The sequence below is a fragment of the Saccoglossus kowalevskii genome, chromosome 8 (assembly GCF_978046115.1).
Source record: "Saccoglossus kowalevskii chromosome 8, keSacKowa6.1, whole genome shotgun sequence".
Classification (NCBI taxonomy): Eukaryota; Metazoa; Hemichordata; class Enteropneusta; family Harrimaniidae; genus Saccoglossus; species Saccoglossus kowalevskii.
The window spans coordinates 24,837,176-24,849,682 of NC_140648.1; the positions used below are offsets into that span (position 1 = coordinate 24,837,176).

General features: G+C 33.2%; 2 long non-coding RNA genes across 2 annotated transcripts; both read right to left on the reverse strand.

Annotated features, from left to right (window-relative positions):
• Positions 1-56: 56 nt before the first annotated feature.
• On the reverse strand, positions 57-3,153 carry LOC100371106 (uncharacterized). Its single transcript, XR_438285.2, has 2 exons — positions 2,921-3,153; positions 57-600 (listed from the first exon to the last, which is right to left on the reverse strand). It is a non-coding gene; the product is annotated as an uncharacterized LOC100371106 (long non-coding RNA).
• Positions 3,154-4,260: 1,107 nt separating this feature from the next.
• On the reverse strand, positions 4,261-5,889 carry LOC102806702 (uncharacterized). Its single transcript, XR_438284.3, has 3 exons — positions 5,797-5,889; positions 5,018-5,169; positions 4,261-4,499 (listed from the first exon to the last, which is right to left on the reverse strand). It is a non-coding gene; the product is annotated as an uncharacterized LOC102806702 (long non-coding RNA).
• Positions 5,890-12,507: the final 6,618 nt, after the last annotated feature.

The window sequence follows — 12,507 nt, forward strand, 5'->3', positions numbered from 1 at the left end:
AACAAAGTGAATCTTGCTAGGATGTTATGAAAAAAAGCAGTCCTGAGTCTTGTAGCTGTGTTGTTACACTATATTATTTATTAAATTTATACTTTAGAAATATAAAAATTCATTAAAAAATTGTTGAACCTAAATTTGTCACCGTGGTGTTAATTAATTGTACATTTTTCGGCATCATTATCACTGATTATTCGTGCCTTTTAAATTCATGACAATGTATATGTATGTAAAACTTCACAATAATGGTCACATGACAGCCATGTTACAGAAGGTATACCGGTAGTTTGTTTAACAACTTCTTAGTTTTAGTCCACATGGTGGCGTAATTTCTTCCCGAGATGAACAGTGTCCTTGTATTTGCTGCAGTCGTTCAGTCTCTCGAACGCTGGGTAGTCGATGACTTGGAATTAAATGCTGGGTACTCCTCAGTTCAATTCGTAGTGGTGATGTATCCAAAATCTGTTTCCCACTTTCTGAGTAGCTGCCTCCATGGGCCGGTCTTGATAGCCGTGCAACCATTTTTCGTGGTGCTATTCCACCTGTTGATCTACGAACTGTTTGTCTTGTCCTCGTCATGGCAATAAGTGTTTATACAGAAACCTGTAAATACACAAATATTCAACTGAAAAATATGAATTGGAAGGATCTGTTGGGAATCCTAAATGGTGATCAAAATCCTACTTTGAAAGAGCACACAGAAAACTAAATTTATGTAAATCAGTGAGTTGTTTTCACCACCAGACTTTCTCGACCAAATTTCTCAGCATTTTTTTTTCTCATATATTCTGGAAATGAACCTTAATTTTAGAGACAAAAATTTTTTAAGTTTTTACTCAAAAATCTCCAAAAATAATGTGCAGACTATAATCAGGACTATTTTGTGAATTTGTGATGAAAAGAGGGAACTGATGGTGAAAAGGTTAACAAGTGGTCTTGAAATGCGTATATTGAAGAAAAAAGAAAAGTGTAAAGTGAAAGAAAATTTTGAATGCATGTGTACTATAAAAAATTCCTCCTCGTTTTCAAGTGGTTAATTTTAATAATCTGTTTCAACTTAAGGGGTAGGGGATTCCTTAGTTGATTGCAGTAGAAAAAGTTTGCTCACTAAATTTTATTTTTGTTTTGATGGATACATTGAATTTTGGAAGTTCAAAAAACCCATATCCAAAAAAAGTAACCTTGACAACAATACACTACATGATAAAATAAAGTCGCATTTTACATAATTCTTAAAATTTCAGCAGCAGGTTTTGAAGACCTTGAGGTCTCACCACATCACTGAAATAAATTGGGAAAAACGATGTCAGCTGGTTATGTCAATCTGATTAAAATCTGATGTATTGTACGGCGTGAAATTAATTTAATTTTCATTATTATGTAATTTTTTGTATCATTATTACTTGCATCTTATTTTGTATTACTTTAACTATCACCATATACTGGCTTTCACGGTTTCAAAAATCTTGAATCTATGTTCTTTGTTGGCTTAATATTGCTCAATTTAATTTTTAGGATGTGAATGTTTGTAATTTTTTTCCTGATTTGTAGTAAATATTGGTGAATTGATTGAAATTTATTTTATTATCACAGCTGACTGTGTCCATAACGATAGAAAAATGTTACCATGTTGTGAAAAAAAAATCAGTAATGTGCAATGTTAATAATTCATGGACATTTGAAAGAATAATCAGCCATATTCTATTAAAACAGGATTTGCAAATGAATTCAGAGGACCATGAAATTCTGCAGTCTAACACGTGAGGTGACAAATAATTAAAAAAAATAAAAATTACAAAAAAAAAATGTATTGTATGCCAAAACTGTACGGTTTGAAGTTTTTACCATTTTAATAAATTCTATTGTATATTTACTATACTGGGGTATTTGTTATTATCTTGTATTTTTTTTCTTACAGACATCTAATTTTTGGCTATATGTTTGATTACAAATCAATAGTTGGATGTCTCTCAACTGCTTTTGCAATTTTATAGTCAAGTTTGCAAAATTCCATAATTTTTATTAACCACTACTTGTGGAAAGTGGTTTACAGTATTTGTCAATAAGCGGATACTCGTATTATTTTTGTGTAAGCCGTTACCAAGTAGGTAAATGGTAGCTTAAAAATCAAATGCAAAACAACATATATTTAGATTCTGCTTCTATTTCGCAAAAAAACAACAATATAGGTTGAGCCGGTGCCAGTACATGCAATTTCCAACCTAGAACCCCCTCCCATTTATAATGGTCCATCCCTAAAGCTATTGGTGTCATGCTTAATTTGCATATATACATTATCACCAGCCTTGTAATAATAGTATTACAGTGATATAATTATTGAAAACCAACTCGCCTTAGATCTTGCCCAGGGGATTTTAATGCGAAACTTAAAATAACAAAACACTAAAAATGTGCCATTTTTCAGAAATTTTAATTTCCCTATATGGAAAAGAAAAAAAATGCATCTCAAGTTACAAGCTGGCGTGACTAGGACCCGGTGTCGAAAGTAATGTTTTAAAACTGCAACATTCAATTACAATGTTAATAAAAATTCAAAAAGTGACACAGCAGTTACTTGTTATGCCGTCTCTCGCACATTTACATGCAATCCGGTATTAATCAAATTCAAACGCCTGTTGTGGTCACGTGATGCAGCAACAATTAGCATATTGAGGTCACCTTGGGCCTTTGATTATATCGAAACTGGATGCGATTCATAATCAGCCGTGTCTTGACAAAAGTGTGGAAACGAAGGTCGACAATTATTAACACTCACAAACAAAACACAAAGTGAGCAGTGACAGAAAGCTTGCAACTGTGGATGTGCGCCTACCAAGTCCACGGCGTCCACCACAGACTGAGACACCCATTTTTTTTGTCGAGTTGAGCTACATGCAGATAACATCAAAATTAGTGAAAATACCTGTATTTGAATTCTTCCGGTGTTGACTTCTTGAATAGATAGCGCCAGAACAGTTCTCAATAATCAACTACATACCTCCAGGTATACGGTGACATTCAAAATGGTGGATATATAAACGAAACCCCAAAACTGTAAACAAATGCGGTGGCGCTCCAACGACCGGAATTTCGTCATTTCTTTAAATATACTTTCGACAAGTCCATACAAGCTCTTAATAATATACAGTAATTTTCTCTGCTTTATTTGATCAAACGTTTCAATTATACGAATCTAGAATCAGTTGTAATAAAAAGGGGGCAAGGATTTGTTGACAGTTTGTTGTGGCCACCACAGTTAGAAATTACAAAACAATCGAACACTTCGTCGCACTGGGCGTCCTCCACCATTTTGGCGCCGTTTTTCAATCTATTCGGGCCGATCGTAACACGTCAATACTTGAAAACATGCAATTTTCCCCCGAAATTCCCGCCATTTCCAGCTAACTAACGCAAATGCTGTTTGGAATGTTATCGTGTAAGGTTGACTATAAAGATCGACATTGGAGGGCAAACAAACACAATAAATAAACTGCCATTTTATGATTAACACTTGAACATGTTATCTAAACATATCTCAGCTTTATGTTTCTCATCAAGATCCAGCATCAAAAATAAATACTCCGGGAAAAAAAAAAGTTAACAGTAATACACAAATAACTGTTCTATAGGGGTGGGTGGGGCGAGAGTCCTTGCATACAACCCTGCCACAAATAACACAATACAACCAATCATTTGATCTTTTCTGAGGATTTTATTTAATCTATTCAGTATAAAAACTTGATTAGGCTACTTTCCATCCGAAACACTGAGTATATTTCATTGCATAATATAAACAGCTGTGTTTTTTTTCTCTATCAGTACAATTGAAACATATATAATCTATATTGTATTCTTGAAGTTCGAGTTCATTCGTCATCAGCTTGTTGATACATTGAATGAATGGATAGCCAGCAATTCTAATTCTAGCAATAATTCAATCTTGAAATAAGATGAGCAATATGTGTATATTTATAATTTTTGTTTCCAGTGAGGTAATCATTTTTTTTCAATTCATCTAAAAAAAGCAAAACTGTAAGGAAAATGTAGTAGCCTAATGTACAGACAAAATTGTATTAATAATATAAGACTGAAAAATATTGATCTGTTCTTAAAATAAACAGAAATGGAATGGATGTGTACATGCGAAACTACAACAAAACAAGCAAACTTACTAACAACAAAATTTAAATAACTTCCCTAGACAGTAGGCATAGAGGAGACCTTTCAAGTTGATAATAAACAGAAAATAATAATCTTTGCTCCTTGATTAATTATAAATGTTTATTTAATTCAGTCATCACTGTTTCCTAGTAACTGCTTCCTTGGTGACTCCACTCTTCATTTTTGTGTTGTTATCCAGTACAGACAGTGTTGCATTGGAATGTTGATTTGCTATAATGTATTGTTGTTTATTAGGAAATGTTCTCAACAACTGATCTCATCTAAACCTCCTGTATGCGAGTTGGAAAAGTCCTTTTAAAAATAAATTACTTCTTCTTTCCCTGAAAAATAAAATAAATAAAAACATCAGTCAGACAAGGTATGTTCCATCACATTTCCATATCGTGCTACAAAGTTCAACAATTATAAGTTGTGTGACCTCATCACGAAATGCATTTATTTTTTTTAAAAATTTTATCAAAGAAATTGACCCATGTATATGATTAAGACATAATAATAATAATAATATTTGTAAAACAACATCTTGGAAATGAATTTGACACTGTGTGACTGACCATACACACTTTAGATCAGAAGAGTCTATGGTACAACTATTACTATGTGTAACGCACGTACTGAACAATTGAACATATGGACGTGCAAACACACAGAAACATTTCCTGTTCACAAAAAACCTGTGCGCACATTAAAGCTTGCAAAATGAAATTTACTACAAATAGTCAGAACAAGGACATAATACTGCTGGACAGTGATGAAGCTGTAGCACCACTAACGATTCCAGTTCCAACCTTGACCGCCTTTTGTTGTTGTGGATCGGATTTAATTGATCAACTCTTACCTTTCCCTTTGCCGCCTTCTTTTTCTGCAATCTCTTTGCGGGCTTCTTTGCCTTTGCTTTGGGTTTTGGCTTCGCTGCCTTCGGCTTGGCAGCTTTTTTCGCTGCGGGCTTCTTTGTTTGTTTTGTCTTGGCCATCTTCTATCAGCGGGAGTCTAATAATTATTGACGATGACAAGGAAGAACAAAGAAAAAAAAAGGTCAACATATATGAACGAAAATTCTCTGTATTTTGGGCGGTCACTTATTAAGAATCAAAACGTTAATTATTTCATATAACATAATTTGAGTAGTATGTTGAATAAACTCATTTATTAAAGATAATATTATACGCCTGCTCTCACAATATTACCACCCCCTCTAATGTTGCTTTCTTCAGAGTTTTCGGAAGTGGTTGACACCCTAAACAAAGCATAACGGCAACCGGTTCGAAAAAAATGGACATTTCGCAAGATGTAAAATTAACTGGAATATCATGTTGGGTTTAGTCCAAAACAAAGACAGTTGTGACCGGAAGGCGATATGAATGAACATCAAGAATGAACATCTCTGGACAATACGATGACATGGAATACTATGCATATTTTAGCGACGTCAAAAACCAAACAATTTGAATTCAGAAACTCGTTAGCAAATTTGCGCTCAAATTATAGTATAAGAAATATGGAATGTTTATGGGGTTAACAGGCGTGCAATGAAATGAATGTACGCGTCTTACAAAGAGTAACATATACATAGATGTTAAATATTAAATTCCATACAAAACAATTTGAAAAAACTACCTGGTTACAGTCGCTTTTTTAGGTAGAAACTGTTAACGGCTTCTATCGTGCAGCGCAAATGATGGCGTCGTGTTTATACACAAAGCTTTGTACACAAGGTCAAGAGGTGTGGCTACCAGTTATTGACGGATAATTCTGACACACCATTGGTCACTTATCTCCCGCGATTGTTTATTTGGGTTCAAAATGAAATAAATTAATAGATAATGAGCGTCACCCGATGAATGGCATGGCTCCTCGTAGGAATACTCCGTGAAAATGACGGTTATGCCTGCATATGGAGGCTGTGCACAAGCCAATAAAGCAACGACTTTAAATGTTCAGTGTTTCGTAGGGCTACTTAGTGTACCTATATAATTTGAAATTTAATATTTCTGAAGAGCTGACAAATATTGCACAAGTAGTTATTCTGTTTTTTTACATTCTGTTTATAAATTTAAACCTAAATTTGCGTGTCTGGATCCGAGGTATGAACCATCAGCGAAGGATATAACACTGCCATCATGGTTTCGAACGGAAATAACAAACAAAAACGAAAGTTCAATCTTTCTGCCCTTTGGGTGGCCTGGTATTCGCCAAAATATGGCGGCTTAACATACAATATATTATACAAAGAATAACTTCACCCATTGGCCAAATGTTTGTACATATGAAAAAGTATTAGCCATTTCTGTAGTGAATGCAAAAAGAGAGAAAAAAATCGGGTCCGATAATGTACATCAAGCCGTTCCAGCCCACATTTATATTCCGATATTATTGATAATATATACAAATTTAACACAACTAACGTGGAATATTTTCACTGTTAACGTCTTACGATGTTATTTGCAATTCCCCCCTCGTTTATTTGTGCCAGCAATTTAAAACTGCAATCGTGAGTGTTAGGCGTTTAGCTACTTTAGTGAACATGGAATGTGGCGAAACTGTTGTCAATACTACTCGAGATTATGAAGTGTTCTGAAAGGTCGTTACATTTCGTATTTTAAAATAGGATTGGTACTTTATCCAATAACATAAAACGTTACCTTGTATACATTATATACACTTCCATTACCGCCGATTATCAGTAACCAATTACGTACATCTTGCCCGATCTCAGTTCTTTTGTTTTTACACAACTGCAACGTTGCATATAAATAAAACCATGGCACAATGGCACAATCATTTGAGCTACTATCTCCAAGTTTCGTACTTTTTTTTTTTTTAATTCACGGGCAAGCTTTCCACCCATGGGACCATTCCCGTGACAGCGATCTCAGACACTAAAGTTTGTTTCAGTGGTCTGAACAGCTCGTCACAGTGCTTCAAAGTAGTTATAATTTTGTTTTCAAATAATGGTTTGTAATTCTGTTATGTTGCCAGGACACAATGGAAGCCCCTTCTCGTTGGCCGAGTGCCAACAACGGCTTGCGAACGACCAGGTCTGAATTCGTTTTTCCCACCTCGGGGGTCATATAACAAAGACTTGAAAACATACATGCTGTATAAAATTCGTGAATGACGAGGACAACGTGAATAATTTAAATATGACAAAGAGAAAGTGAAATGCTTTTATTCTCAAAGTTTTCATAACCCAGTGGATGTGATCCTCGGGTCTATATTGTCACATACATCAACGAAGCTGTACTTTTTTTCAGTCATTTTTCTTGAAGACAGAAACAGTGAAAAAGCAAGAGCTACTCTTGTATTATTTACGGTGTATCAATTAATGGTATCCCCTACGTCCGAACTCACTCGCTTAAAAAAAAATCATTCATGCCACTTTAACCTATCTATTCGATTCTTTGAATTCAGTACACAATTTACAAGAATAATAAAATATATTTTTTTTACTACAACCATGGACCAATAAACCTATGTTGGGGGGGGGGGAGGGTTATTTTCGTTCAATATTTTTCTGTTCGTACAACGTAAGTTGAAATTCTGTAATCACAGGCTAGACGTACAACGTAATCAATCAAATATTTTTTTCGTACACCGTAAAAATGTGTTATTTTTCTCGGTACGCTCAAGAATTTACATCCAAATAAAAAAAGTCGTAAAGAATACTGTATTCCAGGGAAATTACATTTTCAAAACTCTAAAACGACTAGATGACACAATTCACTGCAAAATTCAATTTTCACCGTAAACTGTAAAAACGTCTTTTTTTTCCTTGTAAATTGTAAAAAGCCCTTTTTATTTCGCGTAAAACTGTACCAGCTACCCACTTGCCTCCCCTCTATGTTTATAGGTCCATGCTCCAGCGAGCGTCACTGGTTTAGCCACGCCCGACTGTACCGAAACGAGAACAAAGCAAAGCAAGGTACACACTGCCACTCAAACTACCACGTGACTGCACTGTGGGAAATTTACGATCACGTGCACACAAAGTGCAGCTTTTGTTACATTATTATGAGCCATATTTTAGCATACATGTGGATTTTGATGAAAATATGAAATTAAATATTAACAGACATGGCACTTGTATGGTTTCACAAAACCTTATTAAAAGTTTTACATATATATATATATACATTGCAAAATCATTTTAATAATTTTGTTTCAGAATTACATAGCCTAGATTTGTAGAAAATTAACAATAGTATTATAATTTTATACAATTTTCAAAATTGACAACTATGGTAACCAGGTGTCTAATTTAGCAATGAAACATTTAATTAAAAAAAAAAACGAAAAAACAAAACAAAACAAATATTTGAAAAAATAAGTCTGGAGTCAAATGAGTTGGAGAAGAGATACTTTATAATTTTGGATGCACAACATTGTTATGCTAATTAGGCACTTCACTATACTATTTTGTCAGTCATTTGTTTTGGTATTCTTGGACCTGTAAATTTTCGTATACAACTGCTGTATCTTTTTGGATCTACGATTGGATATCTTATTTCTACTGTTCCTGGAAAAGACACTGGGGGCGCAGGTGCAACCTAATCTAGACTTTCATGTTGATACCCTATTATACTCCAAAATTTGCTTTTGTGAATTGTTCAAATTTAAGTGTTGCTTGGATGAATGGTCTGACAAAATAAACAAATATTTTAACTTCGAATTAAACGCTAAGCACATAAATGTATTTGCATTTGTGATTATGCTAATTAATATTCATGAGTAACCAGCACTCCCACTGGACTGGCCAGATCTGCCCATTTACATCACCTATTTCAATGATATTATTGTCCTATTCATGAATGATAATTGCCAACATTTATTATACGATGAATCATGCAAAATGTGCAGGTACTTAACTCATTATAATACAAAATTTGAGGCATTTGTTTTAGTTAAACCATATATTCTTGTGTTTGCTGTATACCTACTCCCTTTTTAGTTGCACATGTGCTTCCATAAATTAAAGCTGTATCAATGTTTAAAATAAACCAAATTTTAATAATTCAATATAAAATATTTTACATGTGCTTCTAATAGAGCAAATACAGTACGAGTCATGCATGTGCTTATGTAAAATTTTTGTGCTGTTTTTAATTTTATTTTTGCCTGCTTACGAGATTAAAAACATGAAGATTTTATAATCTTTCAGCACCATATAACAGTAGCAAAAAGTACTAATACAATAATATTACGCCGGTATTACTAACCACATTAATAATATGTAAACCCATAAGATAAAATACTGTGTTTTAAAATAAGCAGATTACCCATATCATGATCTAACTGATGCATATTAATGAACAGTTAACAAACAACATTAATTATGTTACGGTGGATTGAGCACACCTGAAATTCTACACAATGGCAAGCATTAAGCAAAACAGTGCATTAAACCAAACCTTATTTCCTGTTTAGGTGTGCTAATATTCATACAGGAAATACAGTCCATTTGTAGAAATACCAAGGTTTAATGAAGTAATATTAAAAGCAGGAGAGTCGTCACATGTGTCAGATGGCCATAACGTGTCATTGTTTACAAACTTGCGTCTACCCATGAGCCTTTGTGTTTTTAAGCAGGTGACGACCCTCTCGCTTTAACTAGGTTGTGGTATATTAACCTTCTGAGTGCCAACGTTTGTCATTTTCCACAAAACCCGCCTGCATAATTTTGGATACTAGTAAGACCTGTAACCAATGAGAGAATATAGATATTTGTACACAATCAACATCAAAATTATAGAAAAATTAGTACAAATGGGTAAAATTACAGCATTCTAAGAGTTTAACTTGGTTGATTTACAAAAGTACCATATAAATTATAACTGTAATACCGATATGGGTTTCATCATATATATATACATTTATTTTATTACAGTATTTTAGGCCTTATATACAACAAAAAGTTTACAAAACAAAGGAATGAGCATTCCATCTTAATCAACATTGGAAATAATATTGTCTCTTAATTTGAAATCATAGATTATATACTTTGATAAAGACAGAAGTACAAATGGGTTAAAAGTGAAATAAATTTTTATTTTTGATGGGTATTTGTAATAGTGAGGAAAGAAATTTTTTCTCTCAAATTTTTGTGTAAGGGACATTTGCAACAAAAACAAATGCAGATATCAGCAAGAGAAACTGGTAATTTGAGAGAGTCAATGCCTATTTAAAATAGGAATTTTTGAATGACTACAACTCTTCTGTTAAGAATTGTGGTACATGTCATTTTTGCACCTGCAAACAATATTTAAAATTCTCATTAGATGAGATTGCAGTGGATTTTGTCAAAGTTTATACAACCTGAACAATGCATTACAAAGCTGGACACTTAAGGTGGTCCTACAGCCCGGGACAGAAGTAAAATTTGCCATTCCTACAACCAAATGGTTATCCTCTTGCCTATAGAAAATCCTCAAAATGCAGCAAAAAGGTTTGGGTTAATGTAATGTTCAGAATTCTGAAATAAAAATATATGGTTATCGAACTAATTCTTCCACGAAATGACTTTGTAGTTTACAATTGGAACTTATGGTAGAAACATTCCATCATATCTCAAAATTTTGTTTGGTGACCTATGCTATAAAAATGATATGTAGTGTTATGAGAGCTACATATGACTGTTGGCGTGAAAAATTGGGGAAATTTAAATATTGGTAAGTTATCCATGGAACCATGTTTTTTTTTTTTTTATGAAAAATGTATCAAAATGGCCACTTTTTGGATTATTTTGTACATATTTTCTTAAAAAACATTCTTCTTTTTTCGTTAAACTTAAAATATCTATGACTTGCATGTATGTGAATTATTACACAACAATGTTTGAATGATTTACAGTGATTATTTTTTTTTTCCAAGTTTTATTTTAACAAACTACCTTAACATCAAGCTCTGCATTACACATATTTTTACAAGAGAGAAAAATTTCATGAATTCTACAACTCAGTAAACAATTGGCTGGTGTTTTATAACACAAAGCGCTATCGACTTTCACAAAATGTTGTTTTCATGAAATAATCATTATATCACAAAAATACTTTAAGCAGTTTACAGTATATTGCATCAATTTGAATTGTGGCTAAGCCAGTGACGTTCGCTGGAGTAAAAAAAAAAACTTATTATTCCTGTAAATTGTGTACTGATTCGAAAGAATCGAATTGATAGGTTAAAAAGACATGAATGAGTTATTTTTTGCGCGAGTTCAGACTTTAATAGGGGATATCATTAATGGATATACCATAAATAATACAAGAGCAGCTTTTAGTGTTTGACTGTTTCTGTTTTAACAAAAAATTATTGCGAAAAAACAAATCAAATGCGTTTCCCTGCACTTGGGAGAAAAATAATAAATTGTAAGAGATAAGCAAGACGTTTCTTTTGTATTGCTGATATATAAATCGGTTATTAATTATAGTTGGTACCCTGTTTTTATTTATAACTTATAAGCAAATTCATCTGTACCAGATGTCCAAGTAATAAGTGTAGGTAAAGGAGTAAATAGTCACTGGGTTTTATTTGAGTGGATTGGACGGTAAATGGATATTTGTACGTCTTATATTTACTGGTTTGTGCAAGACGTCAAGCATTCTATGACTAACTTAGAATTCACTGGCTTTCAATTTGGCATATTTAAGTAGCCAAATAGGCAAAATTTTTTGGAAAACAAAGTGTTAGGTCAATTACTGATTATTTACAAGTTCATTAACAGAATGCATCCTGTCGCTCACTGGGTAAGTAAGATATTTGCAGGAAATGATTTCTCCAGAAATTACTTTAAACTAGCTATAAAGCGTTAGATTAGATTATACCATATGGTAAAGCCAACAAGAACAGACATGAACTAATGTGTGTGTGATGATTAATTTCTAACTACAAGTATACAAATAAATGAATATTTCAAAACTAATATAAGGACATTCTCATCAAAAGAAAGTATGTAAAATAGCTAATTAAAAAGCTTATTAATAGGAACAGATTACAAGTTATGAGGCAAACGACCGGACTGAGATCCAGTTCTGGAATTGTGAAGATGTGCGATTTTGATACATTTTTTACATTAAAATAGCTGCCATTCAGCCATCTTCAATCAAATCATGAAACAAACAGATACCAGAGTAGTGTGACATCTTAGAGAAACATCTTTTATCTAGATAATCTTCTTCACAGGAAATATTACCAATATACTGTAAAATGATTAATTTTCACTGGGTTTAAATTTCGCTGATTTACCATTTCAGGCATATTCAGTGGGTTTTAAATTCACAGTTTTATCATTTAGATAATGTGTTCTGTGCTAAATTTTACATATTCACTGGGTTT